This window comes from Oxyura jamaicensis, chromosome 13, assembly GCF_011077185.1.
Source record: "Oxyura jamaicensis isolate SHBP4307 breed ruddy duck chromosome 13, BPBGC_Ojam_1.0, whole genome shotgun sequence".
In the NCBI taxonomy this organism is placed as follows: domain Eukaryota; kingdom Metazoa; phylum Chordata; class Aves; order Anseriformes; family Anatidae; genus Oxyura; species Oxyura jamaicensis.
Window position 1 is genome coordinate 14,619,468 of NC_048905.1, and position 27,368 is coordinate 14,646,835.

Sequence of the window (27,368 nt, forward strand, 5' to 3'; positions counted from 1 at the left end):
TGTGCAGACTAAAGCACAATACCAGTGGGGCTTGAGGGCATGGCTGCTTGCAATCATGGGTCTTGATAGAGAGCTGCAAGGAATTCTTGGGCCATTTTTCAAGAGAGAGCCTGATTTTTGCCTACTGGCAGCTGGTGTTAGCTTGTCTGCGAACAACCGTTGTGGTTTGGTTTGTGTTGGTTGGTTTTTGGAAGGTCCTCAGCCGTGAGACGTGCTGATGGAAGTGGGCAATGTGCTGCTGGTGCGGGCAGGGGTGCTGCGATCCACAGCAGTTCTGTGCCATGTGTTCATTTGCTTCGTTAATGTTTTCTTCCTGAACTTTGCATCCTAAAACACAGCTCTTCCAGCTCAGTCCTGGAGGCTTGACTCCAGAATGGAGTGACCGCTGCCTGTGTGTTTGCCCCTGCCCTCCTCCCAGGCACGTGTTGATCCTGTGCTGGAACGTGGTGTGGAGGCAGAGGAGCCCTGGCCAGACAAGCACGTGCTTGTCTTTTCTCCTGCAGTTTCTTTCTTTCTTTGTGGCTTTTTTTATTTGTAATTTTGTTTGATTTTTGTTTGGTTTGCTTTTGTTTCTGAGCTCTCCATTTTGTAGTTTAGGGCTCTATACAGGTCTTACTTAAATTCCAAAGATAGGGTTAGGTTCCCCAAGAAGAAATGTTCAGGTCCAGCTTGGCAGTTCATGCAGCCCACTTGGACATTAAGGATAAAAGCAGTGCATTTTAGCTGCTTGGGAGTTGCTTTCATGTGAATTCAGCCAGACCTTAAGGAACTCTATCTCATTTACAAAGTGAAAAGATTCACAGTCTTTAAACAGTTTCTTCACACAGACACGAGGTCAGAGTGCATCGATGCTCGCAGCGTCCCCAGGCGCTGCCGTGCCCCAGTGCTGGCAGCTGACGGCTGCGCTGGAGCCGATCAGACACGCGAAGTTTGTGGTATCTGGAGGAGCAGCAGCACAACCACCCCCCTGGTTTGGCTCCCCCCGGCTGTAGCGACACAAAGACACATTCAGGCCTTTGAGAAAAGCCAGGCTTCTCCGCCTGGATGCAAGGAAAAAATAAAAAAAAAAAAAAAAAAGAGTAGAGGGGAGACTGCGTTTTGTTAAAGCAGGCACTTGGGGGTTAGCAAGGAAAAAAAAAACCAAACCCACTTCTTTGAGTTAATGAGGGGATCTGAAGTTGGAAGGACCCCCTCTCCATCCCATCCATGGATAGTGTTCATAAGGAAGAAGGCCTTTATTTTTATAGCTACGCCTAGGTGTGTGTACATAAATACGTACACCATTACATACATCATTCTGTGTGTGTATGTACTCATTAGTGCTTGGTAATGTTAAGTGGGCAAAACAAAATGCAATGAAAACAGAAGAGCGGGGAAAGATAAACACATTCCTTCTCCTTGGTGAATAAATGCCATCTTCTTGTACTGTTTTTTTTTTTTTGCAGATTTTATCTCCTCTTTGCTCCAGATAGGCTGTGCTAGATGACTTTGTGCCAAGAGCTTATCTCAGGGGAATATCACTGTGGGGAACGGGTGATGCTGGTTGGCTCCATCCTGACTTGGTTTGAGCTGGTAGTTACGTGTGGTTTGAACAGAACAGTTTTGTCAATCTGTGTTGCTTTAAAAATGATCGGATACCTAGTTTTGGAAGCCTTGACTGCTGTCGTTGGGGATTCCCTATGGCTGTATCACGGCCGCATGTCTGCGTGCCCTTATCACCCTGAATTTCAGCCTCTTCACACAGTGAGCTCAGTGCCTCTGGCAGAAATCCCACGCAGAGTAACTGAATTGAGCCAGCAACGTCAAACCTGGCACTGGTTCCCCAAGGAGTTTGGCCTTTGCCACCAAGCATTGAAAATGTTTGCTTTTCCCTGGGTGTAAAACTGCATGCACTCAGGGAGGGGAGCACACGCATTGGAGCCGTGTCATTGGGGATCCAAAATCCCCTTTCAAAGCATCATCACGTGAAGGAGCGTTTTATTCTTTAGCTGCTGCCCTGCAGCCTGATGCGCTGGCAGCCCCAGTGGGGAGTGCTGGACCTCTGAATGCCTCCCAGCATCCTTGTCAGGGCAAAATAATCACAACCACGTGCTGGACTTTCCAACTTATTCATACTGAAGCTCTTAATGCAATTTTTAAAACTCCAAATGCACGTTTTAAAAAGAAATTCTTGTCTCAGCTGTATAGCTCGTGGTCCTTTCCACAGCAAAGAGCGGGGCTGACCCCAGCCTGGGGGGCAGCAGGGCTGTGACACGGGAGGGACTGGTGAAGACGCCCGTACCTCACTCACGTATCACAGTGCTGGTCCTGCTGCATGGCCAGGTCCCTCCCTCACACACCCCTTCATAGCCCCTCCGTCCCCAGGAGTGACCCCACTGCAGCTGCTTCCCTTCCCAGGAGAGGTACGAGGAGCATCTCCCTTTCCTCCAAATGCCTCAGGGAAGGGGGTGGAAAGGCAACAGAGCTGCTCCCCCCTCCCCTCAGACAGGAGCACCACTGCCCCGGCTGGGGCATTAACAAGCAGGGCTTCACCTGCTTCTGCCCCTAACAGCGTACAGCTGCTGCTCCCCATGAACCACCTTCATCCCAGGTGTGTTTGAGGGCTTCTCCCTCCCCTTCCTGCAAAGCTCGAGCTCGCTGTGGTGCTGAGAGGTCTCATATTCACCCGCTGAGCTCCCCTGGGGCTTTCCGTCGGTGGCTCAGCTGGAGCTCAAGTCCGGAGGTTTCCAGGAGGCCAGGCCGTGGCTGTGCGGTGAGTCTTGTGGTGTTTGCTACTTTTCATTTCTCGGCAAGGCGGAGATCTGTAAGCGTGTTAGTGTTTGCTGGGGCTGACTTTCAGCCAGGAAAGGGGAGTTAAATGCTTGAAAGTACCTGGATTCCCTCTGCCCCTTTTAAAAGATGAGGTGGGGGATTGAGGTGTACTGGAGTGTACTCGGTGCAAGGAGCAGTGTGTACGCGTGTGCTGGGCTCGTGGAAGGTCTGGCCCACAGGTAGCTGTGGCAGCAGCCTGCCTGGGTGCTGGCCTGGGAGGCCCTTTGTGTTCCTGCCATGGAGGAAGGTGCTGCCAGCCCTGTTTTTCCCGCAGGGGGGTGGTGTGCTGCCCCGGGGGTCCTGTTGGTGGGACTGACTGCCCAAGTGTGCTATTTTGAAGGTTGTTTCCTCTGTGGGGCTCCCAGTTTGCTTGCTGCAGGCTGGGCTGTACTGGGGGCGCAAGAAGCACCTAAGGAGCATGCACCTTAAGGAGAAACCTTTTGGAGAAGGATGAAGTGGCCCAGCTCCAAGATGTTAAGCCCCAGGGGGCTTCTGAGGGGCCTCTACCTTCCCAGCTGTTCACCTTGCTAATGCTCTGCTCGTGTGAAGCACTGCTTTTACTCTGGTAAACTGCCGTGTGCTCCCCAGGCTCCTGGGCAAGCGCCTTCAGTGGGGCTGCAAGCCCCGGCGGGTGGCCCTGCTGGTCCGCCTGTAAGGGCGTGGTTGGGGAGTTGGAGAAACCTCGCTGAGATGGCTCCTGGAGACACACAGCAAGAGGGGATTTGGGCCAAAAGGGCAGGTGGAGGGGTCCTTAGTGTAGGAAGGTAACTCATGGAGGTGAAAAGGCTCCCTCTGCGAGGGAAAGAGTCAGCAGGCAAGCTCATCAGCTTCTGTTTGTGGCTGCTTTTCCCACTCAGCCCCGTGACCGCGCTCCTGCTTGTATTTTCATTGTTTAATGCATGGAGTGGCAGTGCTGAGGACAAGCCGTTATGACGAAGGAAGTGTTGCCTGCGATGGGCGCTGCAGAACATAAAGGGACCCCAAGCTGGGAAGGGGTCGTGCTCTGTGACGGGCAGTGGCTGCTCGGGGAGCAGTCTGCAGCTCGCCAGCACTGATAAAGCACAAGCTCGGGGCTGTGCCAGGCAGGGGGGGGGAGGCGGCTGCTGAGCGGTGCCAGCCGGCTGGAGCTCCGTGCCAGACTGCTCTGGGACCCGACCCTGGTTCGCGGTAGAAATCCACAACAGCCTGTCTTGGTGTAAATGGGGCCCTGGGTTGAAGCCATTAATCTTTGCTGTTTGGGATTGTCTCCTTGCCAAGGAGTGAGGGGCAGCCTAACGAGTGGGGCCAGCAGAAGCATGGCTCCCAGCAGATCGAGGCCGTTTGTCAAAGTTGTTTCCACTCAAATTAGGACGGAGTGAAAGGGCCTGTGGATGGTGCAGTCGTTAGCACCTGAGACTTTGGCTAATATCGTGTGCTAAAGGCAATTTGTCTGTATCTGATGGCTTTAAGTGCAAAAGCTGGAAGGAGCACGATGAGGGGACCAAATGGCTGAGATCAGCCTGGGGATGGAGGGTTTGATTTCCTTCTCCTGGCTGCCAGCGTTTTGAAGGGGAGCCAAGAATGCTGTGGGCTGTGAAATGTTTTTGTTTTGCTCCATTGGGTTTGTGCAGCCAAGTCCTAATCGGGGCTGTCACTTCCAGGCAGGGAAGACGCGAGGGCCGTGTTCTGAAGACCTCTGTGGGCCAATTGCAAGGAAGGGGTCCTTCCCGGTAGGTTGAAGAGAGATGGATTTACTTTTTATTCAAGTCAGGGAGTTTTTTTTTCTTTGAGCAGCACAAACGGATTTGTACCATAAACAGTACAAACTGGGGCTGAACTGAAGCTTTCCAGTGCCAAGCATCTCATGCAGCTCCGATCAGCTGGGGAGCTGCAGCTGAAATCTGTGTGTTTTTTTTTTTCCAGCTCCTCTAGGTAAAAATACATCAGAGCAGTGTGTCCCGCTGCCTGGATCCTTATTTAGGGGTTGCTCTAGATGTTTAAACATCACTAATGTGTTATCATTTAAGTCTCTATTTTCTGTTCACATGCGACTCTTGAGCTCTCATCTATAAATAATGCCTCTCAAACTGTGCCTAGCGAGCCGAAGTTGGTTGTTGGCAGATATTTTTGGTTGGGGGAGCCCTCTTGGTTTGCTTGTCTTCCTTACCAGTTTATGTATCTTGACATGTCATTTCCTTCGTGGTCTTTTCACCCTTCCCACCCTCCCAAAATGGAGCTGCAAACGAATAATTAAAAACAAAAGGACACGAATCCCTATCATAAATGTCTTTTGCGTTGGGTAAGCCGTGACTTGGGGGGGAGGGATACTGGTGTAATCTATAACTCAAACGCTGCAGACAAACCAACTTGTCACGGAAGCGAACCTGCTTTACAGTGTGAGCCTCTCATTAGATGCTCTGCTGTGCTGCTTGCCCTTTCTTGAGCAAGTAGCTCGAGGACAGTGACTTGGTTCTCTCCCAAAGCCTGCGGAGCAGCCCATGCTCTCGCCGTACCTGCTTGCTGTCAGGTTTGTTCCAGGGCTCTCAAGTGCAACGGGTCGGTTGTGGCTGAAATTCAGCTCCCAGCCCAATGTAACTTCCAGTCCCCGGGCTGTCCTCAGTCCTGGTCCTAGCTGATGTTGGTTAATTGGTCCTGGTTATCATTAACAGGTTTATTTGGTCTTTGTTAGGATCGAAAGGTTTTTATTAGGGCTTGAAGACTTTTATTAGCACTGTGTGTGCGTTGACTTGTCCAATTGCTGCGATGTCTCTCGTGGAACAGCTCACCCAGACCAATCTCCTGTTTCCCCAGGTGGTTTAACTGCGTAGTCCCAAACGGTGTGGTACCACCCTTCAGTAATGGTTCTGTGTGTGTTGGCTCGTGGTGGTGTGCTGGGGGATTACGGTGCTGTGCCTTCACAGGGGGACAAGGCAGGTTGGGGCCTCTAGGAAGCAGAGGGGTGCAGGCTGCTCCCCTGGGGGGCCTGGACAGCGCCGCTGGATGTCTGCGTGGTGATCCGTGTGGGGATGCAGACAGCACTGCCCTCTGACCACTCCTGCTTTACGGGGGGACTTCTACCAAAGCACAACACATTTATTTCCTCAGAGAAGCCTCATGAGGGGGTGGTGTCATCCATTTTTCAGAATTATTGTGTACAACTCCTGTTGGAAAATCTGGGGTTATTTCAAACACTGACCAAAGGAAAGTTGTATTAAGCGTGAATTCATCGGTCCCCTAAACCCCACTACATGTGAACAGGCAGCAAAAACGAGCAGCTGTCCTGTAGGAGCCCAGCCGGCCCTTGCCTTGTGGGTCCTTCAGAGCTCTCGGGTCCCCAGGTTGTGTGAGCGAAGCCAGAGGCAGCGCTGGTCCTGGCACCCCAGCCCCGCTCCTCTTCTGCAGCTCACACCAGAGCAGAAGAGCTGGTGGAAACTGGGAACCCGCTGGGGTCCCGACGGCGTGAGAATTCACTGAGTGCACGATTTTGATGCTGTTAGTCTGCTGTGAGCACCCTGCTGCAAATCTGCAAAAGTTGAGTAGGAACCTTCTGTACAGGGCAACCTTACTTCTTTTGTGCGGCCACAGCTTGGCTCTAAAATTGTTGTTGTGACTCCAAGCAACAGCCTCAGTGACTGAAGCACGCTGCGTGACACAGGTGTGTTCAGCCATCTGTCAGACCCTCCCCACCCAGACAGTTGGCACAAAATCACCTCTGAGTCTTAATTGTTAATGCTGTGCTTGTAGCAGAGTTGGTGCTGGTGCCTGTCAGGCCGAGGGGTGCTCGAGGCATGGCTGCGAGCAGGGTGGCTGGGGAAGGAGGGAGGAATTTGGGGTGGGAAGGGGGCGAAGCACTGAAGAGTTTCAAACTGGCCGGGTCCTGGTAATTATGAAGTACTGGCTCACGCTGAGTGAGGAGATAGTCTTGGCATAATTCAGTGAAGATTATGACTCTTAAAAATGTGTGGCTTTCCTTTAGATTTCCTCTTAATACACGGAATAATCTCTGGCTTTGACACTTTAATTGTACAGCCCAGATGTAAAAACTTTCCACCAGACCCTGGCAGAAATCCCAGTAAACTGTTCCAAATAGAGAAGTTTAAAAAGGGGGTGGGGTGGGGAATTGTTTCTTGCACTTGTAAATCCTATTGTTTCAGAGTTTATCAGCTAATATCGAGCTCTCCAGGACTTATAAGAAGCAGGATAAGTGTCGCAAGTCTTTGCGATAGAGAGGAGATGTGGTGGGGGCACTTTCTGCTGAAGGTAAATGGTGTATTTGGGTAAGCAGGGGGAAGCTTTGGACGTTTTGGCTTTTCATGGCCAGAGGCAGACACCTGGTCACTGGTGTTTGAGACTGAATGGTATGGCTTTATAACTGCTTGGAGTCTTATTCCAGGTACCTGCTTGCAGGGGACAGGCGTCTCCATCTGTTTGGTGATCGTACTGGGCTAAATTCCTTTTGTATCCACTCTGGTGCCAGGGAAGATGCATAAAATCTAGAGAATGCATGTCAAATCAATTATGCAACTTTAATTTTTTTTTTGAGCCTGTTTGCTCTAACAGGCGAGCTCCTCGGGGGGAGGCATCCCAGCCCTGAGCTCCCACGTGTCGGGAGCGTGCCTGGCGAGGTGTTCCCTCCCCCAGAGCAGCGTCCTGGCTCTGTGTGTGTGTCCTTGTAGAGCCCGCTGCTCTGGAGGATGAAAGCGGAGTTTGAATAGAATTCATGGATCGTCCTGAGCAGCTTGCTGCACGCTTTTGGTGTCACAGCCTTAGTGGCTCCCTGAGGAGCCTCCGCTTGCATTGTGCTGGGCCACACGTTTTCTTATTTTTCACAGTTTTCGGTAACTTGGTGAGGGTCGTAGGGACGGAGGGGAGCTGCTCTGTCCCTTCCTTTCTCTACTGGCACGGTGTGGGCTCGGCCCTGCTGCTCTGCAGCTCCAGTGTGCAGCCACAGCGCCCGGGTGGCAGGATGGAAAGAATTCCCTTCTTCGGAGCCTGCCACAATTCCCAGCTGGAGTGTTAATAGAGTATCAATTACAATTAAAGAAGTGTGGGGATGGTCATCCCTCCTGCTCAGCGGGATGCCAATATCGGGCTAACCAAAGCAAGGCTTTTGCACCCAGATCGCTTGGAGCACAATGCCTCCAATGTGGTGTCAGACCAGGTCAGTAGCTTCGGGGGGATTGCAGGCGGTATCAGACAGAGCCTTTGTCGTCTGAATATCTCCCTTGTTCCGACGGAGACTGGAAAGCCATCAAGGGAAGGCAGAACGTAGCAAGCCCTTGTAATTGGGCTGGTAAATCCAGAACACCCGAATGGGGTTTAAACCCCAAGCATGCACCTTCCCAGTATCCTACAGAATGTGAACTGATGAAGGCACTGAATGCAAAGATGGATGGGTGGCAACAGAGGGGCTGTAAATGAAATCCCCATGTGGAACATGGGGCTGGAATGAAGCGGGAAGGAGAACTGGTCTGTAGGCACAGCCACTGCTGTCAGTGAGGGCATCTGGAGCTCAGGAGGGCTTGAGGGCTGGAGCAGAGAAGCGTTGCTGGGAGTTCAGCGCTGCTGTAGGGGTGGAGAGAGCAAGGGGATTAGCCACTAGCTTGCAAACCCCCAGTGGTACGGCCAAGCTGCCCACGGTGGTTGGCGCCGTGGTTCTGGCACGTGGCAGTTCATCGTGTCCCCTCTGTGGGCACATGGAGCGCGGGAGATGGCAGCTCCAGCAGTGCTGCTCAGCTTGTCTGCCGCAGGCCACGCAGCTTTCCTTCGGTGCCATTAAATACTGACCAGGAGGAGTGGTGGTGGTGGGTTTCCTGTCTGTACGGCTGGGCATCAGTTCTGCAGAGGCTCTCCTAGAGAGCTCTGGTGCCTGACATCGCAGCGAGACGTCCCTGGTGCTGTGCTCGTCCCTGGCACTGTGCTGACATCTCAGGTTCCCATTAGCTCAGAATCACTGTTAGCGTACTAATTGTTTCCCCCACACCCTTTTTCTCTTGCCTGCAGGGAAACGTGTGTGTTTCTGCAAACCCTGTTTGCTATTTAGCTCTGGCTTCACAGGATGCCTGTGAAGATGGCTCTCCATGAGAATCGCTTGCAGATCGCTTTCATTGCAAACAGAATCCCATAGTACATCCATGTGCAGCTGGGTCGGCTTCTCCTCGGAGCATATGTAATGGTTTCTAGATGGAAAGGAAAGTCGGAGATGAAATAGATCATGACATGACATTTTCAAAGTTTATGAAACAATAAAACACAGTAATCATGGTTAAAATTTGATAAATATGTGGTGGTGTTTTTGTAGCACAGAATACAGTTCTGCAATAAACCCTAATTAATACAGGCTGTGTTAAACAGATTAAGTCCTTTTAAATTCAGAAACTTTCCATGCCCTGAACTCAGACAAACTTGTGTTTTAGCAGCCAGTGTCTAACCCAAGGAGTGCAAATCTTTTTGCTCGTGACATTTTTTAATGTATGCCCTGAGCAAGGACCAAGAAAGGCTCGGGCAGCGCTTGGTGGCATCGGGCTCTGGCTGCGTGCACGGAGCCTCCTTGCTGTGAAACACGTGTAGCCTAATATCTGTCTGCATGACATGCATGGATTTGTTTTTTTCATGTAAGCAGCATTTTCCCCAGCAGCTCTGATGCTTTTCCACCCATGGCCACAATTCCTTGCCCTCTTCACCATGCTGGAGCGTGTGGCTGCAGGGAGACACGAGCGTCCCTGGGAAGCAGCCCCAGTGAGGCGAGCTGCTGGAAGGAGGTAGGACTGAACTCAGGGCTGCCTGCAGCTGGGGAGATGCATGCTGCTTTCTTCCTGCTCAGCAATGCAGTTAGGAGCAATTTGGCTACTCAGCCTTTGGTAAGCCAGGATTTTGGAATATGAAAGCCACGGGACGCCAGCGTGTGGTGGGGACTGCGCTAGGGCACCCGTGTGTTGGCAGCATGGAGAGTGTTTGTGGCCGGGGCTGAACTTCCAAGGCCGTTTGTGCATCACCACTAAATGCTTCCTGGGTGACATCTAAAATTTGTTGTATTGAGCCTTCAGTTTCTTGAAAGCTGGAAGGGTGCCTGGGTTTTTGCATTGCTGAAATGAGCTTCGTGCTTGCTACGTACGCCAGATGGGGTCTGCTCTGAAGACGCACCTTTTCTCCTCTCTCCAGCTGTGGTTTTCCTAATGTGTGTATTTGAAACAGACCGAACTGCCAAGGAAAACATCAACTCTTCCACGTGCTGGGAAGGGAGGATTAAATTCCGCTTCCTGACGCGATGGTGGCTGGATTTCACGCAGGTAGTCCAGACCCAATAAAATTCCATTCTGGGGGTTGGAGAGACAAAAGTCTACCTTGGCACTGACTTGGGGCTCGAGGGGTGTGTACTTTGGCTCTGGTCACACAGATTTTGTTTCCCTGGAGCGGGGGTGCCCGGCCTCATACCACAGGTGGCTGCTTGCTATGGGAAGCCAAAGGCAAGCTTCCCACCGGAGCAGGGCCTGGAAATAACAATTTAAGCAAACGTGTCTGTAAAATTCAGCTTATGGTATCGCAGCCTGTGCTCAGGGCCGGCTCTGGGCTGCCTCCGCTCCTCAGTCGTGATTAAGACCAACTGTCCCAAAAGCATCGGGTTTGCTGCAGGGGAGTTGCAGGTAGCTGTATGAATCTTTGCATCCAAAACTGTTAATTTAGGATGTATGACTCCGAACCTGATAACGTGCCACTGAACGCTTCCTGAGGGAATATATCAATGCCTTGGTTGTTTACTGACCTGATTGACTTTATCATGTCCACAGTGTTCACGGCTGTCGCTGGAATCCTTCAGGCAGGCACATTAATGCGTTTTCACATACCTAAAATTTTAAAACCTGATTGTTTATTGAGTGTTTAGCCATAAAGGGTTGTGGCAGACTGAGTTTTCACCCTGATGCCTGTTTACACCAGGAGCATTTGTGCTGTGAGTGCCTCGCGTCAGGGCATTGCGCGGCCTGGGCTGACCTCGCTGCTGCCTCTGAGCCTTCTCACTGCCCCTTAGGTAGGAGAGGTCTGTGTATAATGCTGGCGTGCCTCACCGGGCAGGATTCCATCAGGTGGAGTATGAAATACCTGTAGAGCTGCTCTTTCTAATTTTTTCCAATTTGGGTGTATCGAATGTCCCTGAATATCTCGGTAACAGCAGGCTGTCCCCGTGCTGGGCTCTGCGAGGGCGCAGCAGGACGGGCTGCCAGCAGCGTGCTGCGGTAGGGTCTGTGTGAGTGCCACGTCCTGAAACCCCGAGGCAGCAGTCTGGCTGGTTACAAGGACTGCTGCAGAAATGCACTGAGGCTTTTAAGGCTAAATTAATTTAAAGAAGTTATCCCCAAGAAGCAATAGGTAGTGAGAAACCCAGCGAGTGAATAATTTTCTCTGCTTAGGATGGTTTCCATTTTCTTTTTCCTCTGAGCACCAAAAGGCCTTCCAATTCTGACCTCTGAGTGAGTGAATGCTTTAATTAGTGCATGTGTGTCTGTTGCTTAACCATGAGGAAAATCACTTGGAAAAAAGTTTGGGGTTGTTTGGAAAACTAAATGGCTTGAATAGTTTCAGCCTGAAAACACCGCTGTTGGCATCAACGCTCCTCTCCTTGCCCCAGCGCCCTGTTTCTGTAGGAAGCGTGGCAGTAAGAGGGAAGCCGATGACCTCTGAGATGGCTGACAGCATCCTTTACCCCTCGGGACAAAACATGGTCCTGAGGTCCTGAATTTCTGCACGCACTGTGGGAAGGAGTGGTGGTATTGGGGCTGCAAGAGGGAACGGTCTGTCCCAGGATACCCCTGCAAATGGGGGCAATGTCTGATGTTGCTTAGGATTTCCACATAAGATTGAAAACTGACATAACACAGCCAGAACCACTGTCAGGAAATTAACACCTCACTCCTGCAATCATGTTAGTGATCCCACATCTCCACCTGCTCTGCAGCTGAATTCATTTTAGATGCGTGAAGGTGCCTGGGATTGCTGGGAAGGTCTCCCTGCAGCAAGCCTTCCTTCCTTTTTCCTTCCCTCAAAGGTCAGTAGCTGCAGACCTGCAGGGTGACTTACCCAGCCTTACGCAGCCTCCCTGTAAGTGGTGTGATCCATCCCTGAAGGTATCTCACAGAAGGCCAGCTTTTTTCCCTTGCTTATCATTTGCATCCTCTGGGAAAACAACTTAGCGTCCCGTGCCATGGGAGAATCGATACCTGCTGGTTTTCCTCCTCTTCCCTTCTCATTGCTCAGGCGTTCACCTGATTTACCTCCTGGCTCGGAGTTTCCTCCTCGTGGTGCACGGCCCCAGAGCCCCTGGGGTCTGTGGTGCCGGTCCCCTCGATCCGAGGGGACGGAGCTCAGCACCACGGCCTTGCCCAGTTACTCACATACACACCAGGTTTTTGGCTGTGAGCCTCTGAGCTCTGCTTGGACCCTTGGCAGGGAGCTGCTGGGGCTGCTGTGGGTGCTGTGGGTCAGTGCCAGGTGGGCACAGGTTGTTCAGGAGCATGAATGCTGGTGAAGGCTGACCTCTGCCAGGCCCCGAACTGACCTGCCAATGCTCACACCTGGCACCAGCGAGCCCAGCTTCAGCCCCGAAGGAACCTTGGGTGAAAGGCAAAGAGCTGTGTTCTGCTTTGAGGGGTGGAAAAAGGGGCTTGAAAAAGTACAGAGGAAAAAGCTGTCGGTGTTGCGCTCATCTGTGCCTTGAACTTCTGCCTTCTGAGCTGGAAGTTCTCAAGAGCCAGGCGATGCTCTTACCTGCGGGGCGTCCTCGTGGCTGAGGGCAGTGATCTGACTCCCGGTGGAGTCCTTTTGCCCCCTCTGTACCTGCAGGCAAGAGATGAATAACGAGGGTCTTCTGCATGAGAAGGAACTACTCCTTTTGAGTAATCTGTACTGGAGAGCAGATTGTTTAAGTAACTGTTTGTCGTGATTAGTCAGGAGTTTGGGGATTGAATCACCAGCAGATGTTTCTTTTGCATGACCTGTGTGAGGAGGGTATGTGTTTTCATGCTAGGCTGACTCTGTGGCGTACCCCGGAGGTAAATCAGATGTCTTTAAAAGCCCTAACCTGCCTTGTGCCAGAATGCCATGTGCTTGTGAAGTGACTGACAGACAGCTCCGCTGGCCAAGGCAGCCTGGGATTTCCATAAGCGATTTTACGCTCTTGCAGCCAGCAAACATCAGGATGTGGTTTTCATACAGGTTTCCATGCTAATTGAGTTATACGTGGAAAAAACTAACATGGTACAGAATCAACTTCAGTTTTCACAGACTGACTGGAGGAAAAAAAAAAATGACCAGAGGTTATCTTTGTGGTTCATTTCAGGAACTGTAGGCTAGAAAATAGGAAGACTTGTTTCTAACGCATTACTTCATGTAGCTGGTTGTCTGCTAATTAAGTTTTATAGGTCGTCTCGGGCAGCCCAATTAGCAGGCGTCCATGTGAATGGAAAGATGAAATCTGTTTAGGTTAAAATGTAAAAATCTGTTCTTTGTCACAAGTATTTGACTCTGATTTATGTGGTTATTCTTTAATTCTTTTTGTTCCTGACAAATGATGCCAATTTGGCTGGTCTGGAATCCGCTATCGTGATCATCTACAGCAGAAATACAGGGCTGCGATGCTCAAGTTGGGTTAAACCGCTTTGCAGGAACGTGTTTGAACGTGGCTAATGGGAGAACAGGCATCTCCAACTGCTCCCACCTGGTGCAGGAATACCTCGTGTCCTAGGGCCTGGGGCAGGACAGCCCTGCAGGGGCCTGGCTTGCTGGCAGCAGGCGCTGTGCTGGGGTCTCTGATACGCTGTGCTTGGGCAGCGGAGCTGCTGGCAGGCTGCAGTGACTTTCCTGTCACCCACGGAGCTCTGTCTCACACTGAAGAAATGGAAGCTTCAGATTTCAGCATGACTTTTCTTAATTGGTTGCTAGACTTTGTTCTGACTTGCTTGCAGAACTTATCTGCAGCTTCTTAGTAAGCTCTCTAGAATAATATAAAGATTTGGCTTAAATCCCCACTTGTTGAACCTTTTTCTTCCATCCCTATCCCTCCTGGTGTACAGAAAGCTTTTAGGAACCTTACCAGGGGAGATGTTTCCCAATGGGTATATTTTTCTCTCGGGAAAATATCTGGATCAGCTGTCAAACATGTATGAAATCCCCAGAGGACCGTTTCCTCTGGAGTGACCCACTTTCATGGTGAACACTGCGCACGCTCACAATAAGATACCAACTGGTTCCAATTTGCTGAGACCCGTGCCTGTGCACGATGTCTTTTCAGGGAGAAGCTTGCCAGATGCGTTTTTCCTCGGCTGTTCGGCGTGGTGATGTGGGAGCGGTGTGCGGTGCGGGGCCATCGGCCGTGCACGGCTGGGGAGCACGGGGACAGCCCCGCCGTGCACCGGGGGCACTTGCGTGGCAATGCCCACCTGGAGAGGGGAGAACCAAAGGAAATGCTGTGAAGTCCCTTGTAAACCTCCAGGCGTTAGCTTGGCAGGCTGGGCTGCTGTGTACTGACACACGGTGGTGTGCTCAGAGCCCAGCTGCCGGAAGGGTCTCTCTGAACTGACCGAGAAACTGACACTTGGTCACGCTGAAGGCTTTGGAACAGTGAAATGAACCATCTTCAGGCTTCGGAATCTGTATGCGGAGTGTGGGTGTGCTCTGCGGAGAGACAAGGTGTGCGTTGTTTCTTCCTCCTCCTGTGTCAGTCTTGCAAGCGTGGTGCTGGTACCTGTAGCACCCCGGGAGCTCAGCTGGGGACGGTTGTATGCACACCGCAGGCAGGGAGCGGGGGGTTGTAATCCCTCTGTTACTGCAACAGGGTTTAAAAATGTAATGAAGGTAACTCTTCCTGACTCTTGTTGTACTGCACAAACAGGTTAAGGGAAAGTTGTTGACGTGAACTTGTTTTCAACATCAACTGCAAGAGGTGGTAATGAAATCGCCTGGATGCACACGGATGCCTCGCTTTTGGCTGCCCAGCTCTGTATGGTTCAGCTCAGTGTAACTGTCTGAGCAACGAGCTCAAGGGTACTGAGAAGAATCTGGCCCTTCCCCTGGAGCTGGGTGAATAGCACCAGGAGGAACCCATCTGGCTCTCGTTTGGAAGCTGTGCACTGCAGCACTCGGTGCCCCTCCGCTGCCAGCTGCATGGCATCGCCTTTTCCCTCAGCACACATTGTGCTTGTGATACCAAAATCCTTTTCTAAAAGCTCGGTTTTAGCCTGATGTCTGGAAAGTGATGTCACACGTGGGGCAAGTGGAAAATGCGGTGAGTCCTGGTGTTCCAGTTTGGTCCCTCTCTGTCCCTGCTGCTGGAAGCCGTGAGCTGTGAATCAAGTTTTCCTATTCTGAATGTGAAACATAGAACTCGGTGGGAGATGCACAAAATCCTTCATTGCTTACAAATATTTACAGCTTGTAGAAAGGTATTTCTCAAATCACATTTTTCTTTGATCACAGCAATGTGACCTCCATGTCTAATCGGGGTGACTTAATGAGCTCCTGCCTCATGACATAAGATCCACTTCACATAGTTTAAAATGGATGCAGGCGTTTTCCAGCAGTTTGCATTTCTTAGAGCAGAGCTTTCTCAGGAAGGGATGAAATAAACAGGCATCCCTTTTTAAAGGCTCAAAGGTGAAAATTGCAGCATTATGAAACGGCCACCGGGAGCTAGGACAGAGCCCTCGGCTTCGGTGCTGTGGGGAAATGCAGCGGCTGTGCTGAACTGGGGGCGTTTCTCAGGAACTGGGGTTGAACTTTGCAGACCTGTGTACTTCCTGGTGCTGGGTGCTTGATGCTACAAGATGAGCGCTTGGAGCCTGCTTTCTCTTTCTCTGTAGCTGTAGGCAGCTCGCGTACAAGGCTCTGCGCCACGTTTGGTTATTAAGCACCCCGCTATGACATGTTTTATGTCTTGACCCGAAGACTTATGCCTGTAAAGTCTTTATTAATGATCCCCTGGTGTAGGGAAACCCGCTGTGTCTGTCTCTCCATCAGCACATAGATTTTCTGAGTGATCTAAAATGATAATTGAAAAAGGTCCCGCAGTTGTCATCACCCTTGAGCCAGTCAGAAACGAAGGCAGACGTTGCGGTCGCGTTGGGACTGTTCTCTGCCAGTTGTTGCCGTGTCCATGGGGGTTTATCTTTTCTTTCCTTGCTATTAAAGTGGGTTTCCCGCTGTCTGTGAGCGGCCTGGGTCCTGCAGGTCTGTGGTTTAATTACACATACATCTAAAAGAGACTTAATGAAGGTCCAAGGTGTTGGTGTCTTCCGTGCCTCTCGTTCTTGCCTGTGGCTCTGGGGCATCCCCGGCTCCGGGGTGCAGCTGCCTGTTGCCCACGGACAGCTCGGGAGAAGCTGGCTGCAGGGGCAGCTTCCTCCCCGGGGAGGTGCTGCTGGGGTAAAAGCGTTGTGCTGAGCCGTGCCTGGTGCTTGGCGCTTCCTCTGACTTTTAAACGTAGCGGTTCCCTGCTGCATTCCACTGCCCAAACATCTAACGTTACCCCAGTGCTTGCTTAGCGAGTTCTAAGGGCTGCAAAATTTCATAAATATTAAAAACTCAGGGCTGGTTAAGTTTCAGTATGAGAACGGCGCTTTAATTTTTACAAATTTATGGATTCCAGATCCTCCGGGGAGGATTTTGTTTCTCCTAATGCTATGGTGTCAGCTTGGCAAAGAGGGGCGTAAATGGATTTTTATTCTTTTTCTGGTTCATGTGTCGTTAGCTGGGCTTTCCCTTCCTGTGGGGAGGACCTCACTTGGCTTCCAGACTTCAGAGAGACCCTGGGGGGCTGGAAGCTGGATAATGTTTTTCTTTATATGCAGCTGAAACTGACTCGGGGCCCACAGGTGTGACTTCACGTAGCTGCTCTTCATCCGTGCTTCTGAAGCGGAGTGGTGACGGAGCTGTTCTTGAAGCACTGGTGACGTGAACTCATTTGTGCAGCTCTAAGCAAGGTGTACGGGCACAGAAGTCCTCATGTTCTGCCTTGGTAAGGTCAACGCACAGGATGAGATCCCCAAAATGAGGAAGACTGGATCCAGGAGGGGATTACAGCGGCATGAACTGGTGTAGCAGCAGCGGCACTATCTGCAGCCTCCCCTTTGGGCAGTGGCACTCCAACAGTGCTCCGGGGGTGCTGTTTTACTGGGCCTTGCTGTGGAAGGAGGTGACGTTTAACTGCACTGTAAGGCCTCTCATCCGCCTTCGGACATCCTCGGATGCCAGCAGGAGAAAACAAGGTCTCTTGTTAGGCACACGTCTGGCTGTGCCCCTCCTGGGGGGGCTTTTTCCCCTTCCTGCATATCATGAACTGCTGCGGCTCTCCGGGCCCTCGGAGCTGCTGTTCCTCGTGTTGTGATAAGCCACAGCGCTGTAATTCTCTCGTGAAAAGCATTGTTTGTGTGTGTTCAGGCTGGAGGAGCACTTAGGACTTTTTGATGTGGTCTGATTATGAATATCATGTGTTGAAAACATAGATAACTTTTTTAAACACGCAGCACGTGGGGTGGAAGGTGGAAAGCTTTTTCTTCCCTCCGGTCCCGCGGCAGCAGGCAGGGGAGGCACTGCCCGATACCAGCCGTGACCGCGGCGGTTCACTTCAGGTAACCGCTCGGAGGTTTCCTTCCCCCTGGCTTATGTTTAAAAGAGCCTTTAGGAAAAAATGAGCGCTGCTTCGTGGAACTGCACGCATAAACCATCAAAACAAAGCAAATGGGAGCTAAGTACCAGTTGTTTTCCTAAACTTGGGCTTTGAAGTGGGTCCCAAGTGCTGTATACAATCTGTGTTCTCCATGGGTTTTGCTGTGTCTGCCCGTTGTTCTCGGTGTCGGTCTCTGCCTGCTTGCCCCAGGAAGTCGTGCCTTGAGTACCTGGTGTGGGGCAGTGCGTGACGGTAACCGATGCTGTATGTTAGGAAACTTTATCTGAAAGTGCGTCTGCAAAGGTCAGGTGAGGCAGCTTTGCTTGTTCCCTCAAGGTACTCAGCTCGTGAGGAGCCAGTAGCTGGTGCTGAGAGGCTGGGGCACGTTGGCAGATGGGATGGGACACGGCTGGTGACCCGTAACTCGGTGTGTGTCCCATCGCAGACCTGGTGAGGGAGCTGGCCGGGCTTGCTGCTGGCTGCCGGGGGTTTTCAGCATGGCATTGTGAGTAGAGATGGGTAAATCCAGTGCGACCCCTCCCAGACGTGTGGGTTTGTGTGCGTGTAACTGCTAGCAGAGCTGGGTCTGCTCTGCTCAATCTAATACCTGCCTGAAGAACAGGAAAATAGTCCTGTGAGGCTTTGCTACTGCCGGGCTAGTTCTGTGTTTCTGTATGGACCTAGGCTGCTTTACCATGCACAGAAAAATCAGACCAGGATTTCAGGATGAGATTTCCGTGGAGCCAAGACATCAGTAAATGCCACGGAAAAGTCAGGTAACCCGAAGTGCTGGCAGTGCTTGTGGGTGCTGAAGCAACTTCAGATGTATAAAAACGCTTTGATTAACGCAAGATAGCTGGCAAACGAAGCAGGACTTACACTGAGTAAGTACAGAATAGCGTTCAGTATAGAATAAGTCCTGCTTCGTTTTCTGCCTATCTTATCCACCAGCCTGAGGAGCTCTGAAATACCTTTCCCGTGCCCAGCTGCTCACGCACTGTGTTCGAGCTGTGGCTTCACTTTGGACTCCCCAGTGGCTCAGCCGAGGGTGTGTGCGATGTGCTGGGGTGGGTCGGGCTGGGTGCCACCAGAGAAGGCTCTTCGGGAGGGCTCCCCAGGGAAGGGGCTGTGACCCGGAGCCTCTCGCAGTTGAAGAAGCGTTTGGGCGATGCTCTCAGACGTTAGGGTTTGATTTTTGGGTGGTCCTGTGCAGAGCTAGGAGCTGGAAGCGATGATCCTCACGGGTCCCTTCCAACTCGGGGTGTGCTGTGACAGCTTCAAAGGGGAGCGGGCTCCTGCGGGGAGTGGGCTCTGCCGTGCTGCCTGGGCCGACCAAGGGACAGCAGAAACGGCAGCTCCATGCAAAGCCTCTGTAAGCGGGTGTGCTTGGGGATGTTCTTGCCGAAACCCGAAGTGCTAACACCTGGTTTTAGTTTTTAAAGGAGCTTGTTGCCTCCACTACTCTATCAGGAGACCATGACATTTTCCATTACTTTAGGAAAGAGTCTGAGAGGTTTGTTTAACAGATGTACTACTGTGGATTTCTTCCAGTTTCTAAAAATACAAGCCCTGTTTTCTAGTCCGAAAGGATGTTTCCAGGCACTGACTGATTACACTCTACTTTTTGCCTATAGTTCAGTAGTGTGTATACATTATTTTTTCCAAGGAAAACCCAGAACTTAAAAGCAGTCGGGAAGGAGTCACGGGTGTAAATTGCTGCCACGCCACCAAATGTCACCACCCTGCATGCACACGGCTATGTCCGCTCCTGTAATTGAGATCTGGTCCCCAAAATCTGCCTTACCCTATACATTACAGTTAATTGTACCTTTTTTTTTGCCTGTGAACGTCTGATGGACTCTGCACATGATTCGGGAGAACTTGGTGAATGCTGAGACTTGATGCTGACAGCCGGAATCAATTATGAAACCTAATACGAGATTAAAAGGTTCCTGGGTATATTTGTAATTGAATTGTACAAAATGCCTGATTTGTGCACTGGACAGTGCACAGAGACCACAAGCACAAATGAAGCAAATTATAATTCAATTATATAAATGCTTCCAGAGCACTTCAAATCGCGTCTTTAAGGCCGCTTAAAGCGGAGAAAATGCCTTTGCTATTTTCTTTCAAGGTACAAAAATAAGCTCTTATCTGAAGGGTGTCCCCTGTACTGCTTCTGGAAGCCAAAGAGAAAGGAGAGAAAATAATCAGATGGTGATGAAAGGCAGCCCACTTTAGAGCTAGGTTGCAAGCCCTGCTCCAACTGTACTGGTTTCACGAGGCATCCAAGTTCAGTCCCCTGCAGGAGTTGTCACCAGCTAAGTCAAGGTTGACTTAAATTTAATTCAGCCCAACTTGTTCCTAGCTTGGGATTTTGATTTTTTTTTTTTCTTTTGTTTAGAATTTGTTCACGTTGAACTTTTTAAAAAAGAAAATATCAGTGCATGCTTGGAAGTTTATCACAGCATTGTAATATTTAATTACCCACCAGCTGTCTCGGTTAGCTGCACGAGAAATTCAGCCCTTATTAGAAACAAGTGCCTAAGCCCTAGGAGGGGGAGGAAATAATATCGAACCCGAAACAAGAAACCAAAACATCAGGAGCATTTGCGATGAGAAGGCTGGAAATCGCTTTTCTCTTCCCAGAAGGTGACTTGTAGTCCAACGTTACCACCCACAGCAAACAAGCGAGGGGGAAGCTGTGTCCGTGGATCCGCGGAGCCGCAGAGAAGGGGGGGAGTAGATGTGGAGCCAGTTGGGCCGGAGACTTGCAGGAGCCCAGGCAGCCTAGCTGGGAACGGGACGCTTGGCAAACCACAGGAGGAATAAGAGGTCTTGCTTGATATAGGTCTGAGGCTGATTCTTCCCGTTTTCTAGCAGGCTACTGCAGAAGTCAATAATTCTTCTTAAATAATTAATTTTCCTGGTGGGAGAGGTGAATGTAACGTGGCGTTGTGTTACCCTGGAGCCAACAGCAGAAGACTGACAGTTGTGCCAGGCTTCCCAGCAAGCTGGGTACTGTTAGTCCCCTGTGTCCCCGGTTAAAAATATATTATATATATATGTCCTGAAAAACGTGAGGGTTGGGAGGGGTACAGCTGTTGGGCAGGCTGTAGGCACTCAGCAGATACCCCAGGAAATGGCTTAATGAGAGCAGACACAGGCGTGTATCTGCCTCTGAAAATGCTTGGCGTGCGTGCTCGCAGATAACGTGAGCTGGGCTGTGCTTCGGGAGGCCCACGGGGCAGGATTGGCAGCGCTGCGCGGTGTGCACGGGGGAATGACTGCTGCGCAGATAAGGGAGGGCAAGGTTGCCTATTAATTTTAATTGTAAGTGGTGAACAGGCTTGCTGCGTGCTTCAGGGTATCCGAAGGAAAAGCCCTGTTCCTGCACCGCGGGTAACTCACAGCCAGACGTGAGGGACGGTTTGTTCCTCGGGGGAGCCTGGCTGGGGATGCTCCCAGCGCGGGGCCCCTCGCCCAGGAGGGCCACCGTTGGTCTGGGTGAAGGCCTCTGATGTGAGAGGTTTATTTCTCACCGTCGGATCGCTGCGTCAACAAATCAGGTTCAGAAACAAGCTGTCTGTTTAGATATTCAGCCCAAACCTGCGGTGTTACCCAGCAGAGGATGAACGTGAGTGCTCGTGTTAACTCCTGTGCGTGTCCTGCAGAGATGTGATTTACCCTACAGCTTTAAGTGCCTGTCTCCTGCACTCCACGAATACTTCAATTAAATCACCTTTTCCATGCGATTATGTACGTTTTTTAGAGGTGATGATATAAATAGTGTTTCACGGATGTGCTCGTGACAGCGAGCCGGCCCTGCTCCCCCCACGAGTCTCCGAGCCGGCGGAGCTGCAGCAGCGAGGAGCTGAACGTGGTGCGTTCAGGGCGAACGTCGTGCGGCTGATAGCTCTGCTGGTGGTGGGAGGCATTCCCCAGCGTTAAACATCTTGCTCCTTTCAGTTTCCTCTTTGAAAGTCCTGAAGTTTGAGAGAGCGTGTGATGGATTGCCAAAGTTTGCCTTTTCAATTACATTCCTTCTGGGCTGTATAAGGAATAAATGAGCATCATGCTGCTCGTGCGTTTCTTGTTCGCTTTATTATGTTCTGGTTTCAAAAGAAGTGATTTTTTAAAAAAATAAAACTTGTGAAATTAAATGCGTTCTTTTGCCAAACTAATGCATGTTCTGGTGTAGGGGGGAGCGGCTGCTCGCGGGTGAGGTCTGCGCGCTGTGCGGCTCCGGGCTTCCAGCAGGACGGGCTCAGGGAGGTGCCGAAAGCAAGTCACCAAAAGCAAGACAAGGTGCCCTGTGAGCTCCGTAGGGAGTGATTAACACACGTGCATGTGCTCCTGTAATTACCTTTTCTCTTAATTGCTTTCTGCCTTGATTCTCGTCCTTTAGCACGAGCACTTTGCTCTCCAGCGGTGCCTGCAGTTGTGCACTCGCCTTCCTTCCCCTCCCTGGGGATGGCTGCATGAATCGCAGCGGTGTTTGAGTGAGCTGGCTCTCCTCTGGCCAGTCGTGCTTCCTCCTCCTTTCTCTTGCTCTCCAGGTGGAAAAGCAGCAGGGCAGGTGTCCCTGGGTCTCTGGCCCTGGGGATTTGCTCAAAGGAGTTCCTTTGTGGTGTCCTTGAATGTATTTTGACGCTAAATCCCCCCAGTGGGTTGCAGGTCTCAGCAGACCGCAGGGCCCGGGCTGTGTAGTGGCTTGGCCTTCCACGCAAATATCCCAACGATAAATACAAGATCTCTTGTTCTTCATTCTTAGTTAAGTTTTTCTTCTTTCGTGAAGAAAATCATCTTCTGCTTGTGCTACGCTTCCACCAGGCAGCAGGCTTTGAATAAGACCACGGAGAATTAAGGAAAATGTTGTGCGCGCTTGGTTGAGAGTTGGGGCAGGGGCAGCTGAGGTATGTCGGTACCGCTCTGGGTGGTGCTGCTGGGTTTTGGGGAAAAAATCTGGAATAATCTACCCTCAATTTGTGGGGAAGATGAAGAGCAAGGGCTCTTCCTAACCTCAAAGCAAAGCTTTGTTTTTTCAAAAAAAGCTCTGGACTTTCCAGAAACGCAGAAGTGCTCTGCCCAGCGCAGTTTTACAAGACAATAATTTAACTTCTCAAACACCGGCGTTCTCTGGTCTGAGAACGTTGTTCCAGGACAGCCAAACGTTCTGTCTGGGGAAAGTCTCCTGAAACAGTTTTGTTTCTCATCTGTTAAAAGCTCCTCTCCCTTCCCTTTCCACACACGTTCCTACCCCTCGGTTAAGCTGCGAGGGTAAGTACAAATTTGACGTTTTTGTGCCCAGCTGGAATCTGCGCTTTTTATGAGCGATGTTGTACGTTTCCTCAGCTCTGCTGAACTGGATGTCTTCCTCCCCTGGAACTACCAGGAAGGCTGCAGCGCAGTGTATCACAAATGCATGGTTCAGCTTCTCCTTGCAACAGTAACTTCATTTTTTACTGCTTTTTGGCCTCAAATTAAGATGTTTCCTAGCTCCCTTTCTCCAATGCTTAATTTAAAAAAAAAAAGGGGGGGGGGGGGGAAAGGAGGCATAGCAAGAGAAATAATAAAACTATGAATGAGTTAATTTAGGAAATGGCCCTAAGATACCTTTTGGCAAACTGTTCCAGGAATGGGCCCCGTGCCACGATGCGTCTTTGGAGCTGCAGGAAGTTTAATTCTCTAGAGCTGATCAAATTTGCCGAGCTTTGAGCTCGTAGTGGCTTGGGTTTGTGGTAAATTGCTGGGCTGAAGCAACCTGCGTCACCTCAGGCCTTCTGGGCTGAAAGGGAGAGAATTTACCCGGTGCAGAAGTGCTGCTGCTCCTGGCTGCCCCAGCAGGCTGAGCTGGCACAGGGCTGGGGCTGAGGGCTCGGTGAGGAGCTGAGGCTGAGCTCGGTGCAGCGCGACGTGGCTTGCTCTGGAGCCCCTGCTGCATGCAGGAGTGGGGCTTTCCTTTAAAAGCACACAGCTTTAAATAAAAAATAGTTGTGATCGCTTAAATAAGTATGCGGCCGTGCAGAAATGCAAGTTATCACCTATTCCCTGTGCTGGCTCCCCCAGACTTTACCCGCTGCAGTTTCTGTCCTTGCAGGGCACTGAGCGTGTGGCTGTGCCTTGGCTTCAGAGCAAGCGAAGAAGGCAGAGCAGCCATCACCTGCACTTCTGGGTGGGAAAGGCGCCTCCTTTCCTCTTTCCTGCGACAAATAAGCTAGAAAAGGAGGTGCTGTTGAACGCTGACTTGGCCCTGAATGCTGTTCACAAGGAACTTTTCCATTCAGGAAGGTAGGCTTTTTGCAGAGAGCGACAGCTCTTCCCCAAGCCCCGTCTGTAGCAAGGCAAGAGGATGTGTAAGAAAATGAAGCAAACCAGACCCTGACCTGCTGCTTTTTATCTCGTTGCCGTCAACCCAACCGATTTTGATTGTTGACTTCTGCGTTCCTGCAGTTTACTTGTTTATCTGAGCGCGGGCCAAATCAAACAGCCGCAAAATGTGCCTTTAATCTCCAGCGATAAAGAATACCTTGGAGAGGAAATTACATGGTAATGTTGGGAGCGGAGGAATAACTCGGGAGAAATGCATGCGAAAGCATTGCTCTGCTTTTCTTGACCTTTTTTCCCATCACATTTTTCTCACAGTTGCTCTGAAGGGGCTGGTCGGAGGGGGAAGGGGCGAGGCAGGTTCCCGCTTGCCATTTTTGAAAGGAAATGGCAAATTATTAATTAGGAAGATAACTGCTCTTAATTCCCCTCAAAATTTTATCTCGGAACATTAGTTTCTTTCCCAAATGATGTGTTGACTCTGCAGTGATACAGCCTTTCTTTTTTTCCAGGAAGAATTTAGCTTTGTTCATACTTGATGCAATTTGCTTTAACTAGCTTTAAAAAAAAGCTTTTCTTTCCCCATATTTTGAGATATGAGCCGGGGGTGAGTTATTTTGACTTCCTGACCTATCTGATTCTGGGATCTCAGGGTTTAGCCCTCGGATTCAGGCCCTGAGGAGGGGATCGTCCTTCGCTGCCTGCCCATCTAGCCCAGCGGTTTCCCCTCTCCCAGCTGGGAACGCTGATGCCCACGTGTTTGGAAATACTCTGCTGTTTAAGTAAAAATGATTGAATAAATTTTCCCATGGGATTTTCCCCTTCAGCCAATGGCTTCTCTAAAACCTGGTTTGTGTTTTATTTCCCTCTGCTTTTAACTCTGACCCTGCATTGCTCGAAGTTTTACAAGGAAAGCTGCCTTCCGGCTCAGCTGATGCATGGAAAACTTCGGTCCTCCGCGGACTTGGTTTAATAAAAGCTATTTGCAGCTGAAGAATGGGATTAAGTTGGAAATGCCATCCAGCCCTAACGCTCCCTGCTGTAACCCATGCCCGCACACATACAATACCTCCTATCTGTGCCATAACCTCTCGCCTTACCCGGTGGTTTATCTCGGCATGAAATTCCTGCTTAAATATTTTCAGTGAGCGAGTTAAAATAAACTGCGGGGTAATTGCGTTCGATAGCCGCTTAGAGCGTTTGGCACTTGTAGGCTCTTTGGGTTTTTATGAGGCATTTCAGCCTCATGCTTTAAATTGGTAACCCGAGGATAAAGCTGGTGTAAGCTTAATCAGAGTCAGTTTTAATGAAGCCACTTCTTGGGCTGGGGCTGGGACTGGAGAGGTGCAGCAGAAGGTGGATGCCCCACTGGCACTTGGCCTCTACGAAGGCACGGCTGGGATGATGCTGAGCCTGTGGCCACCCAGCTGGCCTCAGGGCTCGCGTTTTGGGACAGGAGAGAGTGCCTGTGGTGTTGAGAGCACTGCTTATGTGCCAGAAAAGGCTTCCCTGGGTTAGGTGACAGCAGCCCGATGCTGGTGTTGGCAGCGTGAGTCCCGGTTTTGACTGTCACTTTCCATCGCTGCCACTTCTAGTCTCCATGTAGCTCTCAGTGTTTTTGGTTTCGGTCTTGTAGAAGTCAATTGATACATTAACCTGGTCTCTCAAGTTCATAAACAGCCTGGAAATCTGAGGGAGGTAGCTGTTCCCTGAGGAAAAGCCTCATATTGTGTTACTGCCTGTGCCCCAAACCAAAGCTACTTTATAGATAGCTCGGAGTGTGCAGGGAAGCAGCTGCTGAGCAGGTAACGCCATTCACCGTTGCTCTCTGAACTGGCACTATCAGCGGAGCTTCCACGATGCCTTCTGAGGCAGATGGAGAACTGCAGATAAAGCCTGGGCACTTGTTTTGTGTCCTGAGAAAGAGGAATCGTGTACGTAACCTGCAAACACTAAACATTAGTGTCCTGGGATCCAATTCATGAAATTCTGAGGACTGAGTTATGAAGCCACGTAGACCTTAAGGTGCCATGTCTCTTGTCCAGCTGGCTTGAAGGCGATTTACAGGTGTGTGGGTTCAAATGGCGTGGTTCCTGCCTCGCTGCTGTGCGTTACAGTCCGCGGGAAGCTGCCCGGATGACTCTAAAATAGGAGATTACTGTCAAAACGTGACACAAACCAACGCTAACCAAAGTGCTGCTTTGCCGATGACACTTCTGTATCTGCGAGTGCTTGGGATTCCTGAGCGTTGTCACCCACCTCGAGGTACGTGACCTGGGCAGGGGTGTCATGAACAGCATCCTCCTCATGTGCAGCTTTTCTAGAGCTCTCGTGAGCGCTTGCTTTACTGGATTTTTCTTCTCGTAAAGCCATCTTTTCTCTTGACGGGGAGATTAAATTGTAACAGTTCAGGGCAGCAAGGATTTGGAAGTCGTGGACAACAATGTTTTGTCCTCATCCAAAATGATGTTTTACGCCTTGACAAGCACAAGTGCTGCTGGGTTAAAATCACCGTGTCCCTCAACAGCTTAGTTCTGACAGTGTCACTTTGACCCAATGTTTTCTTCTATTTTGGGGATTAGTCATTGCTTCCTCCTGCTTTTAATCAACCTAATTTATATTAAAAAAAAAAAAGGCACCATTCAGTTTGTTAATCGCGCCTGCGGTGCATGCTCTGATATAGACGCTAGCTGCTGCTGCTGGTTTTCTGCACTAGTGCTTTTAATGTTAAAATGTGCCAGTTTTTTTATTCTGGCTGCAAGCGCTTTGCAAACCAACCCAAACCAGCACTGCGCCTTCTCTCCCCTGCCTGGTTGCTCAGGGCTGGAGGTGTAAAACCGCTGTGGGTGGCCAGAAGAGTGCAAGGCCCTCAGAGGGTCCCCGAGAAGGCTCTACCTGGCCAGCTCCGTCAGCTGGGGTGCATGATGCTTCATGTTCGTGGTTAGCGAGGCAGCCTAATGACTGCTTTGTGACAGCTCAGGTTTGCAAAAGGAAATGGCAGATGCCAAACCCACCCCGGGCTGAGAGCCTCACCTGGCAAACCACGGAGTGGCTCTGCTAGGAAAGATAATGTGGGTAAAACCTGCAGGCCTGTGTTTCGACACCATGATGTCAGGAGCCCAGCTAGTGCCCTGACAGTGCTGATCGGGGCTTTTTAATACCGAGTTAACTCCATGGAGTCGGTTAGTGTTGGGCTTGTGGAGGAAGTCCTGCTCTTGGGGGAGCAGCATGGGCCCGGTGGATTTCATGGATATGGGCTTGTTCAGTGGGTGCCAGCGCGGTGTTGGGCAGGTTTGGGTGTTTCAGGGGAGAGGCAGAATCCCTTCATCACCCTAGGAGGTGTGCTCGCAAAAGGCAGGTGTGCTTTTGAACACTCGAGAGTCTCAGTCCTGCCTTGCAGATCTGCTCTGACAGTCATCCCTCGGCCGTGCTGCCACGGGCACCCAGTGTCCTGAGCCTGAAGTGACGTTCTGTGTGACCTTCTTTGTGACCTTGGCGTTTGGGGTGCTGAGCAGTCAGTGCCTCGGGTGGCTCTCCAGTGCCACTTCTGCTAGAGCAGCGCAGCAGCACGTCCTGAAAGCTCCACGTGGAAGATGCG

At 50.8% G+C, this 27,368-nt stretch overlaps 1 protein-coding gene and 1 long non-coding RNA gene across 4 annotated transcripts in view; one reads left to right on the forward strand and one right to left on the reverse strand.

Moving 5' to 3' along the window:
• The window catches only part of COL23A1 (collagen type XXIII alpha 1 chain), a 165,100-nt gene that overhangs the window by 15,015 nt on the left and 122,717 nt on the right, over window positions 1–27,368 (forward strand). The window lies entirely within an intron of this gene.
• The window catches only part of LOC118174005, a 100,992-nt gene continuing 76,181 nt past the window's right edge, over window positions 2,558–27,368 (reverse strand). The window contains exon 3 of the long non-coding RNA XR_004754490.1: window positions 2,558–2,745. This is a non-coding gene — a long non-coding RNA (uncharacterized LOC118174005). The remainder of the gene's footprint in view (window positions 2,746–27,368) is intronic.